We start from the raw sequence: 16,644 nt of genomic DNA, 5'->3' as shown, positions 1-16,644 counted from the left end.
AGCCCCCACCGCCCTGTCTGGCCAGGCCCAGCCTGACTGTCCTGTCCCTGGGATCCGCAGGGCCGCTACTGCTGTCTCCCAAGGCTCTTCCGCCACGAGTGACCGGCAAGGATCCAAACAGCCCTGAACCCTCAGTCTTCTCCACGCCCCTGCTATCATTCTCAGGGCTGGCCACGGCCTGTGACCTCAAGGAACCTGACCAGAACGTTACTCACCCTGCTCACTTCCTGCTCCGTCCACCTGGACCTGCTGCGTGCTATTTTGTGCCTCGGGGTCTAGGTGGAGGTTTCCGAAATGACGGGTGGGATGTTTGAGGTGCGGCCTCGTGAGACAGATGCGTAATTGCTATGTGGGGGTAGAACAACACACTGGAAATAGCTCAGCTGCCCACTCAGCTGCCGAGATTCGGCCAGCCTCTCACCCCACAGCAGCACTAACTATGCGTGAAAAATATTTCCCTCCAGAAAATGGCTTTTCTAGAGTTCCAAAACTCAACAAAACATCTCCTCTACAGACTCCAATAGGACCAAAGCAGCAAAGCACTTAATAAATAAGGAGTTCAGAAAGAGGCTTACGATATAGAATTCTTACAGGGAGAATTTTCTTGAAGTTCTGTAGCTATCAAAAGAATTGTGTAAACAAGGAAAACACTGCTCCATTTCAGAACAAAGGCCTTCAGCGGTCGTGTTTGCATTTTAAACAATAGCTAACAATAAGCAAGGCCTATTCATTTGGTACGGTAGTTACAAGATTCCCTCACCTAGAGGGCCGGGTTCCTGCTCCTGTCCCCACCGAACAGGTTACTTACTGTGTGTCCTTCAGAGTAACAAAACCATCTTTGTTTTTAAGTGTTTTTCCCTCCTGCTTTCTATTAAGCCAGCCTATCAATTATTACAGAAATATTTCTGACCCAGAACCCTACGGCCATTCACAGAAGCAGCAGAAAGTCAACAGAGGCCCCAGGACTGGTGACGAAAGCAGAGAATAAGGAAATATCAAGGCGATCAGAAGATAAGTTGTGGAATTGAAGGCAGACAGAGAACAGTTGGTCCAGCTTGTCAGCCAGAGCAGGATCCGGGGCCACACCCTGTCTCCCAGGCAGCCACCTGTGCTTGAAGATCGCAGCCACCTGGCCCCTCACCGCTCTCCTAGGAAGCCCACTGGGCAACAGCTCTCTGAGCTTCAGAGGGGGTCTGCAGCCCCCAAATCCGCCTCCATTTAATTCCCGTCACGGGGTCCGGGCTTGCTCATCAGCAACGCAGGAGCCAGAATCGGTCTCTCCTCTCTGCTGCAAGACAGTTTTCAGCTATTTGGAAACAGCCAACCTCATCCTAGCTTCGTCTTTATTTTTTTCTTCCAGACTAAACATCCTCCTAATCCTTAAATCATCCCTTATTGTCACAGCTCTCAAAGTCTGAGCCACGCTCGCAACTTAGTCTGGAGCAGCAGCAGTGTGCCCATACCAGGAGTGAGCACAGAGCCCCGGGGACGCACGGACAAGTACAAAGCCCACCCTGCACTCTGGGTACTGAGCTAGCTTGCTGTGGCAGCCATAGCACATTATTCATTCATCTTGCTCCCACAGTGGGCAGAATCTGCCAGTCTCTTGTGAATAACAACTACCAGTGGTGTGGTGCTTCACAGATGACCGGAAACATTTGCTAGCACAACAACCCAGGGAGGCTGATTAAAGACAAGGAAACTGACGTTTCCCCAAGCCACCTGCCCAGGCCTCAAGCTCCAAGCCCCCAACTCCTCCAAACACACCCAAGTTGCCTTTTTGCTTCAATCACTGACAATTAAAGCCAAGAACGGTCTTCCTGGCTTTATTTGTTAGTGTCGATTCAAAATCATTATTGAGAGACATTTTTTTTTCTATTTCATTTTGTGTTGTTAATCTGTCTATATCTTTCTGATTCTCATTTTCAAAATTATTTGTTTGTATGAAAGGCAGAGAGATAGAGACAAAGACAGACAGACGGATCTCTCCCATCTACTGATTCACTCCCCCAAATGCCTCCAGTGACTGGGGTTGGGTCAGACCAAAGCCAGAAGCCTGGAACTCCATACAAGTCTCCCACATGGGTGGCAAGGACTCAAGTACTCGAACCACCACCTGCTGCCTCACAGGGTGTGCATTAGCAGGAATCTGGAATCAGGAGCAGAGGTGGGACTCGAACTCTGGCACTTCAATATGGAATGCCATTGCCCCAGTCAAGTTCTTAACTGTATGCCATTGTCTGCCCCTTGACTCCCATTTCTGTCACCTCGTATGTTTATTTATTCTTGTTTATTTGAAAGGCAGAGAATCAGAATATGAGAAGGAGAGAGAGAGGGAGGGAGAGAGAGGGTGAGTGTGAGCTCCCATCCATTGGTTCACTCCCCAGATGCCCAAAGTAGCCAGGGCTGGGTTAAGCTGAAGCCAGGAGCCAGGCACTCCATCTGGGTCTCCCTTGTGGGTGGCAAGAACCCAAGTACTTGAGCCATCACCTGTTGCGCCTATGATACCACTCTATTAAAGGGAAGACACTGGGCCAGGGACAGACGGCAGTAAGAGAATGAGGTGCCAGCTGGGAGGAGCCTTTGGGAGCCAGGGTGCAGGGGAGGGAACGTCTCAGGGAAGAAGGGGCGTTGTGGTGTGGAGCATGCGAGTGGACAGGGTCTTCGGGGGCCTGAGGCCCCATCCACACAGGTTGGCCCCGTTATCCTGAGCAGGCTCATTGGCCTCTCCGAGCCTCACTTTCCAAGAAGGGGGCATCTGGATGGGACTAGTTAATCCCCGAGACACTTTCTAGGTCTATGACTTAATGTATAGAAAAAGAGAAGGCCTTACCATTAATCCTTGTCTCTTTGAATTCAGTGAAAGCAGTGAAAATACCACTTCATTCAACCATTGAGCAGGACTTCCTTTTGCTAAAATAAGGAAAAGCAAAGATGGCTGGGGGCATGGCAAGAAGGAACACTTAATTCATCAGATTGTGCTTGTTTTTGAGGGGAGTGGCTTAGGGGTAATTCAACAGCTACTTCTCGGTATGTAGGACCAAAAACTCAGGCATCCCCAGGGGGCTCAACAAGAAGCTCAGTAGCCTTGTCAGCTGGTACTTCCTCCACGGTCTCACAGGGCTGGGGACCACGCAGTGAACACGGCCTCTACAGCAGCCACTTAAAAGGTGTGCAAAGGGACAGAAAGTCCGACTTGTTGAGCATTGCGTATGTGCCTTTCTGGAGAGGTCACAGGACGAGTGTTCTTTGTTGCACCAAAGTAGGAAACATCCTCGTGTGTTCATCCTACAGCGGCACTGTCCAATGGAAATAGAATGTGAGTCACGCATGAAGGCACTGCGAAAAGTTCCTGGAAAAATGGAATTAAAAGATACCTATTTTGGTGCAGAACTTTTAAATCCCGCATAATTTGTGGCTAGTACACGTTTTCTGTGAATTGCTTGAAGTCCCTTCATATGTAAGTTTAAATGTTCTAGTAGCTGCATACAATGAGTAAAAAGGAGCAGTAGATCAAGCCACTGTTTCGACACCGTCAGCCCATATTAGAGCATCAGTTCGAGTTGCAGTTGTTCCGCTTCTCATTCAGCTCCCTGCTGATGCCCCTGGGAAGGCAGCAGAAGGTGGCCCAAGTGCTTGGGGCCCCTGCTCCCATGTGAAAGACCAGGATGGAGCTCCTGGCTCCTGGCTTTCATCTAACTCAGCCCTGGGTGTTGCAGCCATCCGGGGAGTGAACCAGCAGACGGAAGACCCCTCTCTCTCTGTCCTTGTCACTCTGCCTTTCAAATAAATTAAATCCTCTTTTGAAAAGTGTTTTTTAAAAAACTATTTTAAAAGGTGACATTAAATGAAATATTTTAAAAATTCAACAAATCCAAATATTATTTCAATGTAAGACATTATTAATGAGATCCCTCATCATTTTTTGTACTAGTTCTTAAAAAGCTAGCATGTTGGGCCGGTGCCGCGGCTCAATAGGCTAATCCTCCACCTGGCGGCGCTGGCACACCGAGTTCTAGTCCCAGTCGGGGCGCCAGATTCTGTCCCGGTTGCCCCTCTTCCAGGCCAGCTCTCTGCTATGGCCCGGGAGTGCAGTGGAGGATGGCCCAAGTGCTTGGGCCCTGCACCCCATGGGAGACCAGGAGAAGCACCTGGCTCCTGCCTTCGGATCAGCACGGTGCGCTGGCCGCGGCGGCCATTGGAGGGTGAACCAACGGCAAAGGAAGACCTTTCTCTCTGTCTCTCTCTCTCACTGTCCACTCTGCCTGTAAAAAAAAAAAAAAAAAAAAAAAAAAAAAAAAAAAAAAAAAGCTAGCATGCTAGCATGTTTTCTACTTACACACTCTACCTATGGCTAGTGGCTACCACGTTGGGCAGAGGCCACCTAAAGGCAGTCCCATAGCACTGATGCCACCGCCCATTTCATGGTCTGCATCATCCCCCAGACTGGGAACCCTAGGAAGATGGGGACTGTTGAGGTACCCGGCGTGTTCCTCGACCCCAGCTCAATGCTCGGTGTGGATACACTAGGCCTCCAGTGAATATTTAACAAGGAAGGAGGGACTAAAAGGTCACATACTCATACATCAGCAGTGTGGGGTAGAGCTTGGATGTGAACCTATGCTTATCTCATGATAAAACTCTCCACTGGGGCAAAACGCTGCATGGGATGTCCAGACCCCACACTGGAGTGCCTGGAGTTCAATTTCAGCTTCCTACTAATGCAGACCCAGAGAGACAAGGGTTGATGGCTCAAGTATTTAGGTTTCCGTCACCCACAAAGGAGACCTGGATTGAGTTCATAGCTCCTGAGTTCTGACTGACCCAGCCCCAGCTGTTCTGGGCATTTGGCAAGTGGCAAGTGACCCAATGGATAGGCAGTTCTCTCCCTCTCTTTCAAATAAAAAAAAAAAAAAAAAGGATATGTTGCTTTAAAAATCTAAAAAAAAAAAAAATACCCATGGTCACTTCATTATACCTTAGTGTCTCCTAAGCTACAAGAACTATTATAAAAAGAGTGCGGTCTTAGGTGCCAGAGTCCTGGGTTCAAATTCCAGCGGTGCAACCAGAGGTGAACTCACTACAGAGGCTGTTGGAGTGATTTTACACGGGCTGTTTTTCTTCTCTTAGCCCTAACTTCCTCCTTTGTAAAATGGGGAAGATGATATTTACCTCACAGAGGGCTATGAAGATAAGATGAGATAATATGGGAACAGTATCTTGTAAACGTTTTATAATGTTAATTTTTTTCCCTATCTACTAAAATGAAAATAAATCATTCTTATCTAACCAAGGTTTAATCAGGAGGCAGTCTTGACCCTATCCAGAAAGGGGAAAAGTAATGGAAAGCAAACCAAAATTTGAGAAAGGGAGCCAGCTCCTACCATCTGCCTCCTTGTTTGTTCTTTTAAAAAAGCCCCACATAACGCAGCTCCAGCCAGGGCAGCCTGTGCGTTGTGCAGGGGAAAGAGGCACGCTGCACTTTCTCCCAACACCTGCCCCAGGAATTCGAGCATTTAAACCTCCTCTGCCCCAAGTCCGCTGGGACCCACCTTGGCCGTCCTGAGAGCTCAGGAGGCTGGAAAACACCCCAAATCAAGTAGGGGGCCTCAGAGCTGCAATCATCTGCCCCCCAAGTTCCGCTCCCCGGTATGGAGGCCCCGGCCAGTCCTAGCTGGCCTTTCTCCTCAGGGAGGGGATCAGTTCTAACCCAGCTCCGCACGCAAGCTGAGAAAGAGGGACAGCCGTGTGGATCGGGTCTTTCCTGCAGATCCCCGCCACTCGACCTGCCCCACCCTGTGCCTGGGCTGGCGCAGCCCCTCTGCCTGCTGGCCCTTCCTCCTACCCGCTGACCATGCCTCCTCCTCCGGTGGGAAGGCTGTCCTACCTCATGTCCACCAGCACCACGACCCCCAAGCTTGCGCACACGCACACACCACCGTCACTACCACTCACACCAGATTCACCACCAGCATCACTTGCCACACCCACCCACCCACACTCACACACGTATCCACCCAATTGCACACCTTGGAACACCTTATCTCCAGAGTCCCGCAGGTTCTTATCCTTGTCACCTGATTAGAGCCATTCATATACAAACATCTCTTATCTCCCCTACTTGACTGTGAACCCCTCAGGACAGAATCTCTCTATTCCTTTCTGTAACCTGCATGGTGCAATCAGGATTTCTGAATGAGTAAATGACTCAGCTGATCAATGAATCTTTATCCATCCATAAGGCCTAAATGAGGTGGGTAAAGACAGCCAATCCTGGGTAACCAATCCTGCAGGCTCAGAGCTGCCTGGCCTGGGGGGCTGTGGGACCGGCCTCGGTGGCAGGTCCTGCCTGGTCCTGCTCCGCTGCCTCGGTCTCATTCCAAGAGAAATATTTGTTCTGTGAGCAAATACAATGTGAATATGTTCTAATCTACTGCAAAGATACACAGAGCTGCCTTCGGCTTGTGCTCAGATCTCAGAGAGCAATACTTCAAAGACCTGGGAAAAATAGCCTGTCCGTGGCGAGCTCTTTGCTTCCTGGAGAAAGAGGCTCAGCGAAACTGGATGACAAGTTTCCCCTTGAGCATTTGTAAATAAACCCAGCTGGGGGCTGCCAGGACCCCAGACAGGACAGGTGACCACAGGCCTCGCTTTCCTCTCATTGCGAGGGCCCAACCTACAATTTGGAAACACACAGACACACACTCATCCCAGGAAGCTTGGCTTCACGTCCATGTTAACCCAGAAGTGTGTGTGTGTGTGTGTGTGTGTGAGTGTGTGGGTGTGTGTGAGAGTGTGTGTGTGTTTGTGTGTGAGTGTGTGTGTGTTTGTGTTTGAGTGTGTGTGTAACCACATCGCGTCCCTTGAGCTTGGCCTCCTGCCTGCCCAGGCCTCAGTGTGGCCCTCGGGAGCCTACCTTGGAACAAACGTCCAGCTTGGAGGGGCCAGAAAGAGAGAGAGTCCTCCTTGCAGGAAATTAAAAAGAGAGCTTTGTATTTTGTTTGTTTCCTGCTAAGGAATTCTTAGAAGTTCAGAACCTTCCATAATAAGCTGTCATCGGATACACTTGTTTCCGAATACGGCCTTGGGTTTGATTGCAGGGTTTTAAGCTTCTGGGAGAGGAATGCAATGTTTCAGTGTTCCCTCAGCCCAGCCCTGTCCCTTCTGACAGGCCGGGGGCCAAGGAAAACATGGCATTGAACTATCGGTTAGAGAAAGCCAATGTGTGCCAATTAAACCATTTATTAGATGCCCAAGGAGAGATGGCTTAGGAGCGCGTTCTGAAAACAGAAGGCGGACTCCCCCTTCAGAGGCAGGGCCGGGAGTGCTGGGCTGGTCTGCAGCACCGTGCTGTCCCGAGGCCAGGCACACCTACTTAGGATTGCCACAAGCCTCAGCCCTCCCTCAGGGCACCGTCTTAGCTGCCTTTCTTGTCCCTTCTAGGGTGTTTGAATCCTCTCAGCCCAGCCTGCTGAAGATCCGCACCTGCCTCATTTGTCCCTAGGGGACTCAGGCTGGGCGCAGCCAAACAACTTGTCCAGGATGGTCCAGCTGGGGTCAGAATTCGGCCCTGTGGGCCCCAAAGCTCTTCTTACTACCCCTTTGAACTGTGTCACCAATGAAGTCAGCCTTCACAAAAGCTCACACATAATATCCTTCCTAGTTTGTTATTCTCTACCTCCATAGATCCTCCAGTCTGAAAATGTCTTCATTTATTTAGGTTGGAGAGGGGGATCAAGCACCCATCTGCTGCCTCTTTCCTCTAATGCCAGCAAGGGTTTCCCACCTGGGTGGCAGGAATCCAACTCTTTGAGTCGTCATGGCTGCTGCTGCCCAGGGTCTGCATTAGCAGGAAGCTGGAGTCAGGAGACCAAGCCAGGCTACCAAACCCTGCACTTTGACATAGCCCCTATTTTTAACATGTGTCATTGAATTTCAAAACCACACAATACTATGGCCGGCGCCATGGCTCACTAGGCTAATCCTCTGCCTGCGGCGCCAGCACACCAGGTTCTAGTCCTGGTGGGGGCGCTGGTTCTGTCCTGGTTGTTCCTCTTCCAGCCCAGCTCTCTGCTGTGGCCAGGGAGTGCAGTGGAGGATGGCCCAAGTGCTTGGGCCCTGCACCCGCATGGGAGACCAGGGGGAAGCACCTGGCTCCTGGCTTCGGATCAGCGCAGTACACCGGCTGAACCAAGGGAAGGAAGACCTTTCTCTCTCTCTCTCTCTCTCTCTCTCACTGTCTAGCTCTGCCTATCAGAAAAAGGAAAATAGATTATCTTTTAGGTTCCTCCACTGCAAAGTGGAGTCGCAAGACCTCTCAGATGTGTTTACAGCAATCCTGAGCCCAGTGGTATTGCTAGGTATAATCTCCAGTGCAGTCGTCCCTTTGGCTGTCAGCTATCACTCAACAAATGGCAAATGGGCAGTTCCACTCTCAACTGAAGTAGGCAACAGGATCTAGCCAGATCAGTGACAGCTATACCTAAACTAACACACACAAAGATTTTCATAATATTGTTGTCTTTAACTTGAAAAAAAAAATAGGAAACAGTCCAATAGTCAATGCTAGGGAAACAAGTAAAGGATACACTAGCCATAAGAAGGCATGTCAGGCAAACCTGAAAAAAAGAGCTTACAATGAGTGTTCGATGCCCTGGAGGCATGCCTATGATATCATTTGAGGCAAAATGCAAAGCTATATATTAAAAAAATCCCCATTATGTAAAACAGCAAGGAAAAAAGACAAGGAGGAAATATGTTTAAATGTTAACGGTATTCATTTCTAGAATGATGGATGCTTGTTAGTTTATTTTTAATCTTTTTTTTATATTTTTCCAGTTATACACAATGGATACATAATGATTTTTTTTAATTTGAAAATACTTTAAAACTTTTCAAAAACCAAACTCCCAGTTTGGGTGCATTAAGATTGATTTTTTAAAAATAAGGAAAACAAAAGAATTTGGAGAAACTGCCAAAAAAGGGGGGGAGTATTAAGTATCTGAAATCTCTCTGACTGGAATTAGGCCACAAATTTAAAATTTTTAAAGTATCATGATGGATAGTCATGCCTGCCAGCTGAAAGAACAAGTTTTACTTCCGATCCCACGCCCTTACAAGTAAGGTACCAAGTCACAAAATAACAAATGTAACAGCCTGCAGGATTCTGTTGCTTGCCTAGTGTGAACTTGGACTCAAAATGGCTTAAATCGATCTCTGCCATTCATGATCCTGAGGAAGGACTCAGGGAGGAATCCCTGGGGTGGGGGCCGGAGGTCAGGACAGGGACTCATCGTCCCCCTCCCCCGAGGGGGGTGGGAATGGTGCTCAATTACTCACAGAGGGAATTTAAAGCTCTGTGCTCCCTCCTCCATGCCAGCTAGCAGCGGCAGCAAGCAGCAGCAGAGGATGCGCTGGGACGATTCCAGCCCTTCGGAGACACGGAGAATGCCAGAGGCCCACAGTCAGCCTTCCCCAGACTCCCCGGGGCGGGGGCCCAGGCCTGTTCCCCTGCACGCTGGGCTCTACTGGGCCAAGACAGGGGCATTCTGAAGAACGCTTTTTCTGATCCCTCCATCTCCACAGCCAGGTTCTGTGCTATCTTTCGCCTCTCTGCCCTGCAATACTTCAACCCACCCTTCACCTTCATCAGATTTCTCGTTGCAAAATGTCCCTTTTCCTTTTGTCACTCCCTAGAGCTCATCAAGGCTCCCCTCCTGCTGGAAGAAGCAGACCCAGATTCCTCAGCTCTCCAGTGCGCAGTGTCTCCCCAACTCCCTCCAAACTTTCTCCTCTGCCCTACCACCTCCCACCCCAGCTCAGCGCCCCCTCTTACAGGCTGCCCATCAATGGGCCTCAGGAGTTCCATCACTTGGAAATGGAATAATGGGATCCTTGTCCAAATTGTGCTCAAAGATACATTTGTCTCAATGTTAAGGTTTTCCCATCAGTTTTTGTTAATCCTTTGGTACCAACAGCTCTGCCTATCTCTAGTGAGAGCCCACAGATGGCAAAGTAAAGAAACAAGTCCTAGATGAATAATCATGGAAAAGCCTTAGGAGCCGTCCATCACGTGTCCTCCAATAAGCTTGTTTATTTCACAGGCATGTGCTCCTGCCTGTAGGTTTGGATGTACGCATAAAATAAAATTCTATTTTGTACTAATAAAATTTTTTTGGTTTATGTGATAGAATTATCCACCATGTGCTTTTGTGGTAGCCTCTCTTTTTTAAAAAAAAATCATGGTATTCTACCAAGAAAGTTATGATAGGATATGACTTTGGGTGTTCCTCAAAGGTCTATCTATTGGCTGGGGCAGGTGTTGTGGTGCAGCAGGTTAAGCCACTGCCTGCAATGCCAGAATCCCATATGGGTGCGGGTTCACGTCCTAGCTGCTCCACTTCCGATCCAGCTCGTTGCTAATGTGCCTGGGAAAGCAGCGGAAGATGGCCCAAGTGCTTGGGCTGCTGCACCTGCATCGGAGACACAGTGAAGCTCCTGACTCCTGGCTTCAGCCTGGCTCAGTGCTTGCCATTGTGGCCATTTGGGGAGTGAATCAGCAGTTGGTAGATCTCTCTCTCTCTCTCTCTCTCTCTCTCTCTCTCTCTCTCTTCTGTCTTTCAAATAAATAAATAAATCTTAACCAATAAAGGCCTATGTATTAGCTTGGTCCCCAAAGCCTTTTGATAATGGTGCTACAAGGGTGGAAGTAGAATCCAGTTATGACATCTAAAGGAGAGGACTATGGGAATGAGTAGATTGGATTAGATTATTAAAGTACAGCCCTCATGATCAAAGCTTAGTGGCTTTATAAAGCGGGACATGGACAGACCAGACACACCCCATTTCTTGCCATGTGATGCCCTGTTTCTATGCTGGGTCAGACACTCTTCTAGATACTTCTCATTCCTCTTGGAAACTAAGGTTTGCATGATCACCCCTATTTTACAGACGATGAAACTGAGGCTCAGAGGCATTATGTTATGTACTCAAGTTCTTCCACTTAGCAAGTGGAGAGCTGGGATGGAAACGCAGATCCATGGCCCACATACGCCAGGCCCAGGCCATCTCCCAGGTGCACTATCTCAGTGAGGGCTCAAGCAGGTCTGTAAGGCGGGACTTGTGATTCCCACGAGGCTGATGTACAGAGGAAGCCGCCCTGCACCAACAGTCACCTCGTTAGTCATGATGGACTTGAGTTAGAGAATAGTGCTTTGGCTCCAAGTTCATGCTGCCATCAAGAAGCATGGGCATAACGTAGTAGCTTTGAGAGAAAGAAGGAAATCTGGAACGCATGGGAAGTAGCTCAACCCCTGAAGGTCTTTGAATAAATACAGAGCCTCTTCCAGACATGAGTCTATGGAGCTATTACCATATTACCATATGGATTACCTAGTTACCATTTACATTTACAAGGTGCACACGTAGTTGTAAGTGAACGCTACCTGCATTCCAGTGGGGAATGTGTGGGCTGGAACGGGTGAAACACGGATCCTGTAATGATTGTCATTGAAGGCAGTTGAACACAGGGGAAGGAAGGGGAAGGCCATATTTAGCTCTTCTATCCTATTGTGATGGAGACAGACCTTGTCAGAACAGGCTCTGAGGTCAGCTCCCAGGCCTGAGATGCACATTCCTGAGCAGGAAGGTCCAGATGCAGCCCTGATAAATAGACGGAGCAATTAGGCTGTGGAGCAAGAAGCAACAGGATGAGGAGAGATTTCGGAGGTGGTTCCAGAGGGGCCTGTGCAGTCCTCCCACCCAGGATGCCACCTGGTAAGAAAATTCCTCGATGGCCAGGCCGAAAGGAAAGCCTGGGAGGGCTCATCTTTCTTGCCTGCCTACAGGAGACCCCCAAGCCCAAGTCCAGTGGGGTCTGTCCCAGGGAACTTGGGGACACTGGTGAGAGGCAGGCAGCCGCCCCCAGGTGAGGAAGACGTTCTTTTGGAGCCAGAAACCTCCCAACCTTCCCAGGCCAGAGGACAAATGAAAAGTGGTTCTTCCCGCCTGCTCAATAACAGTCCAGCCCCAGTGGTTAAGAATGCACCTGTTGGGGGTAAGAGACTTAGACCGGATAAGTGAATAAAGAGGCAGAATCCTGTCCTCTTCACATCAGGGCTTAGATTTGAGACATGGAAATGGGAGGACTGCCCATTTTGGGTGCAGTATGCATTCCTCTGGGTTGCTGAGGGCTAAGATGAGATGCCATGATCCCACCAAGCTCTGTGCTATCCCAAATCTGGCCAAAATGAAAACCAGTGCAGTGGGGCTCAGGTACCGCTATCAAGGCAACAAATCCCTTCATCAGCATCTGCCGTGAGCTACAGCAGAGGCCGGGGCTGCAGCTCCCTGTTCCTCTCCACCACGTGGGCAAGGCAGAGAGCCAGGCATGTGAAAAAATTCAATCGTAAAGAGAAAGTAACCCAGGCAGTCTGTCTATTGGGCAAAGAGTTTTGCTATGCAGCAGAGATCACTTGTTTGTTCACATTTCATTGTTCCTTTGCACGCCAGGTGCTGTGTTTGGAGCTGGAGGATTCAAAAAAGTGTGCAAGGAGGTCCCTGAGAGAGGAATTTGTCCTGTGGGCAGCACAGATGCACCCACAATGCAATGCGTGCTTTGATCAAGGGCATCCACAGATGCACCCACAATGCAATGCGTGCTTTGATCAAGGCATCACAGAAGACACAATATTTGAAGCAGCCTTTCTAAAATTTTTAAAAAGATTTATTTTATTTATTTGAAAAATAAATAAATGGCTGTGATAGTCAGGCTAAATCCAGGAGCCAGGAACTTCATATGGGTCTCCCACACGGATGCAGGGGCCCAAACACTTAAGCCGTCTTCCTCTACTTTCCCAAGTGCATTAGCAGGGAGCTGGATTGGGAGTGAAATAGATGGGATTTGAACTGGGGCTCTGATATGGGATGCTGGTGTTTAAGCACCTATGAGATGTATTCTGGAACTCCAAAATGTGAATGATCACCCCCCCCCCCCCCCAGTGATATGTATAAGACCCTGGAGGGCTGGTCGCCAAAACACCTCCCAGCTCCGACCTCCTCCAGCTCAGCCACCCGCCCGGCGGGCAGCTGCCAGTCCTGTTTGCGTCATTACTGCCAAGCCTCTGTGTGCTTGTGTGCACTGCTCTCTGCCTGGAAAACCTTTCGCTCTGCCCAGCGAAGTTCTAACAGTTGAGAGCTGGCCCAAAGCCAGTTCTGTCTGGAACCTCGCTTGACCTCACAGAAAGTACTCGCTGCTCCCTCATTTGTACTCCTGGAGCCCATTTCCACACCTCTCTTGCAACACCTGAGAGCCTTGCCTCTCAGCTGTTGGTTCCTGCGTCTTCCCCCTCCTCCCACCAGCCCAGGAGCTCTCCTTCCACAGGCCCCAGGCTGCGGACTCCAGCTCCTCAGCTAATGTCCGTGGCAGCAGAAATAAACTCACTGTTGTCTTACCTTCCCATGTGTCTTACCTTCAAAAGGGTCTATTAAAAGTGATAGGTCAGGAACCCAGGCTGTGGTGCAGTAGGCTAATCCTCTGTCTGTGGCACCGGCATCCCATAGGGTCGCAGGTTCTAGTCCTGGCTACTCCGCTTCTGATCCAGCTCTCTGCTATGGCCTGGAAAAGCAGTAGAGGATGGCCCAAGTCCTTGGGCTTCTGCACCCACGTGGGGAGACCCAGAAGAAGCTCCTGGCTTCAGATCGACTCAGTTCCAGTACTTGTAGCCATTTGGGGAGTGAACCAACGAATGGAAGACCTCTCTCTCTCTCTCTCTCTCTCTCTCTGCGCCTCTCACTGTATGTAACTCTACCTCTCAAATAAATAAATAAAATTAAAAAAAAAAAAGATCGGTCAGCCTCAGGCAACAGAAGGAAGGACCACGGCCAGACACCCCCCCTTCCTCCTCTGACTTCTGGTTCTCCTTGGTGCCATGGTGGGCACCAGGCAGAGCAGAAAAATCCAATTTGTGTTTTTTCAATGTGTAGTCTTAGATATTATTGTCTAGGAATAGAAAATATCTAGTACAGTACACAAGAAACTGTTCCCAGTGCCTGACTCTGGAGATGTGATCACACCTTTCTGTGATGTGCAAACTTTTGTCATGGTCCCCGTCACTTTTCAAAGACATAAAATAAATCCTGTGATTGCACCTTAAATGAACCAATTAGGATTAAGATGATGTTTACCAAAAGACAGAGCAGCGTCATTAGTAGAAGGGGAAACTGTCCATTAACAGTGAGATGAGTAAATCAGCTGTAAGATAGTCATATGACGGACTACTATACAGCAAAGAAAACTAATAGCACACTATAACACGGGGGCTCTCCCAACAGAATGCTGAAGAAAGGAAGCCAGACACTGTGGTTTATACTGTGCGGTGCCATTGCTGTGAAGTACAAAAGCAAGCAAAGCTGACCAGTGGTTAGAGACCACACAAGAGTGGCCACCCTTGCGAGCAAGAGAAGGGGAGTTTAGTGACCCAAAGGGACCCGGGGGGCTTCAGGCAGGGTGAGGAGGACAGCCCATAAAGTTCTGTGTCTTCATCTGCGTGCTAAGTCACAGAGGGGCTCACGTGGTGAAACTCATGTTCTATACCTGGGACGTGTGTGCTTCCCCGGCCTGTTGTGCTGCCCTGGAAAGGAAACACACCATGTGGGCGGACACTGAGATGCCCAAGCGCCCCCACACACACACCAAGCTTGAAGAGTTTTCCTGAGAATTAGCGGCCTGCCTTGCCGCTGATGGTGCCTAAGGTTTTATTTTATTATTTTTTTAAAGATTTATTTATTTGCTTGAAAGGCAGAGTTATAGAGAGGCAAAGGCAGAGGTAGAGAGAGAGGTCTTCCATCCACTGTTTCACTCCCCAGATGGCCACAACAGCCGGGGCTGTGCTGATCCGAATCCAGGAGCCAGGAGCTTCTTCTGGATCTCCCATGTGGGTGCAGGGGCCCAAGGACTTGGGCCATCCTCCACTGCTTTCCCAGGCCATAACAGAGAGCCGGATCCGAAGAGAAGTGGCTGGGACTTGAACCAGTGCCCATATGGGATGCCGGCACTGCAGGCGGCGGCTTTACCCTCTGCACCACAGCAGCGCCCCCTCCCCAGGTTTTATGAGCACCTGGCCAGGAGGAGGAGACAGAAGACTTGAGCATCTCCACCATCTCAAGGCATTGAGGGCTCTCCTGCGCTGCGAGGCTCTGCTCGTATTCTGCACTTTTAGGCTTGTAGTTTGGCTTCTTGATGGGAGAGGGGGCAGACAATGGAGAGGAGGAGGAATAAGGGGAGATTCTCAGGTGCGTCTGGTCAACATGGAGACTGCCTTTTGCCCCAGAATCAAAGGGTCAGGCAGACAGACTATCAGCAAGAAATGCAATGGGGCAAGGAGGGGAGAGGATGTGTCCTTGTTTAAAAAGACTGACTGTGGTCATTTGGCTTCAAGTAAAAGGTGGGAAGATTGCCTCTGGTCACCAGGGCAGGCTGGAACATCCCACTGGAAACCAAGTGCTCAACTCCACTGATGGGGCAAGTCCATCCGGGTGCTTGATTACCAGTTGGCCGTGGCTGATCCTCCCTTTGCCCAGCTGAAAATGAATATAGCCCCCTGCACAAGCCTGGCAGAGCCTCAATGGGTGGGCACTTACAGACCACGCCAAGAGCGGAAGGACAACCGCTGAGCTCACCGCCTGCTCCCCAGCTGTTGCGTGGAGGCAGGTCCACAAGAGAAGCCGTCTTCCAGCCTCGCCAACCCCTTAGTCTGCTTTTCCAGTGGGGCTGCCGGGAGACGGCAAAGCAAAGCCTTTCCCAGGCACAGGTTCTGAGTGAGCCTGCCGCTGCTTTGGGAGTGACAGTCTGACGGTGTCACAGCGAGGGTTAACTCCTGGTGGCATGAAACTCACCACCCAGTGCATAAAAGGAAGCAAGAAGAGGCCTCTGAGCAGTCAAAATAGATTTTGCCAAGTCTACACATTCAAGTTCACTACTTCCTTATTGAAGGAAGAAGCACTTTAGCTCTCGCTCAGAACCAACCCATGGACTCTTTCTCTACGTCCACTCAAACTCACCTGGCTTGCTGGTTTCCCGGCTGACGGATCAGAGGCGGAACAATGCCGTGCATGTGAAGGGCTGGAGCACACTCTAACGCACTGAGAAGTTCTGATTGATAGCCCAAGACGGAGACGGGGCAGAAAACCACTAATGATCAGACACAGGACCGCTCCAAGGCCCAGTGGCCTGAGGCTCCCTCCTGTTGGGGAAGGTGGTCCCTGATGGACCTCAGAGGTAGTGCAGGATGCTGGCAGGTGACCGACTCCAGGAACTCCAGCTCTGTCCCTGCACGGCCAGACCAAGGGGCCCAGGGGCTCGGAGAAACTGCAGGCTCACCAAGCTGCAGGGACAACTGCCGCAGAGCTGGACCCAGCTGTGCAGGCAATGGGAAGCCACAGGAGGCTTCCAAAGATTTCTGTCCAATTGTTTTTTTAATCAGATTTTTGGGGGAAAAAAAAGAGGAGAAATCTTCCCAAATTCCTCATGCTTTATGCTCCCTAGGCTTTCTTGGTGGTAGACGGTTCCTAAGATCTAAGAGCTGAGGGTTTGTCCTGCAGCTCAGGAAATGAGTCAGGAGAAAATAAAGGCACCCCCCACCCCAC

The 16,644-nt window shown here is 49.8% G+C and overlaps 1 protein-coding gene across 1 annotated transcript in view; it reads right to left on the bottom strand.

Moving 5' to 3' along the window:
* Positions 1-16,644, bottom strand: part of LOC127482821 (uncharacterized) — a 38,827-nt gene that overhangs the window by 14,560 nt on the left and 7,623 nt on the right. The window lies entirely within an intron of this gene.

The sequence above is a fragment of the Oryctolagus cuniculus genome, chromosome 4 (assembly GCF_964237555.1).
Source record: "Oryctolagus cuniculus chromosome 4, mOryCun1.1, whole genome shotgun sequence".
Classification (NCBI taxonomy): Eukaryota; Metazoa; Chordata; class Mammalia; order Lagomorpha; family Leporidae; genus Oryctolagus; species Oryctolagus cuniculus.
Note: the sequence above shows the minus strand (reverse complement) of the source record. Positions and strands in the feature narration are given on the sequence as shown.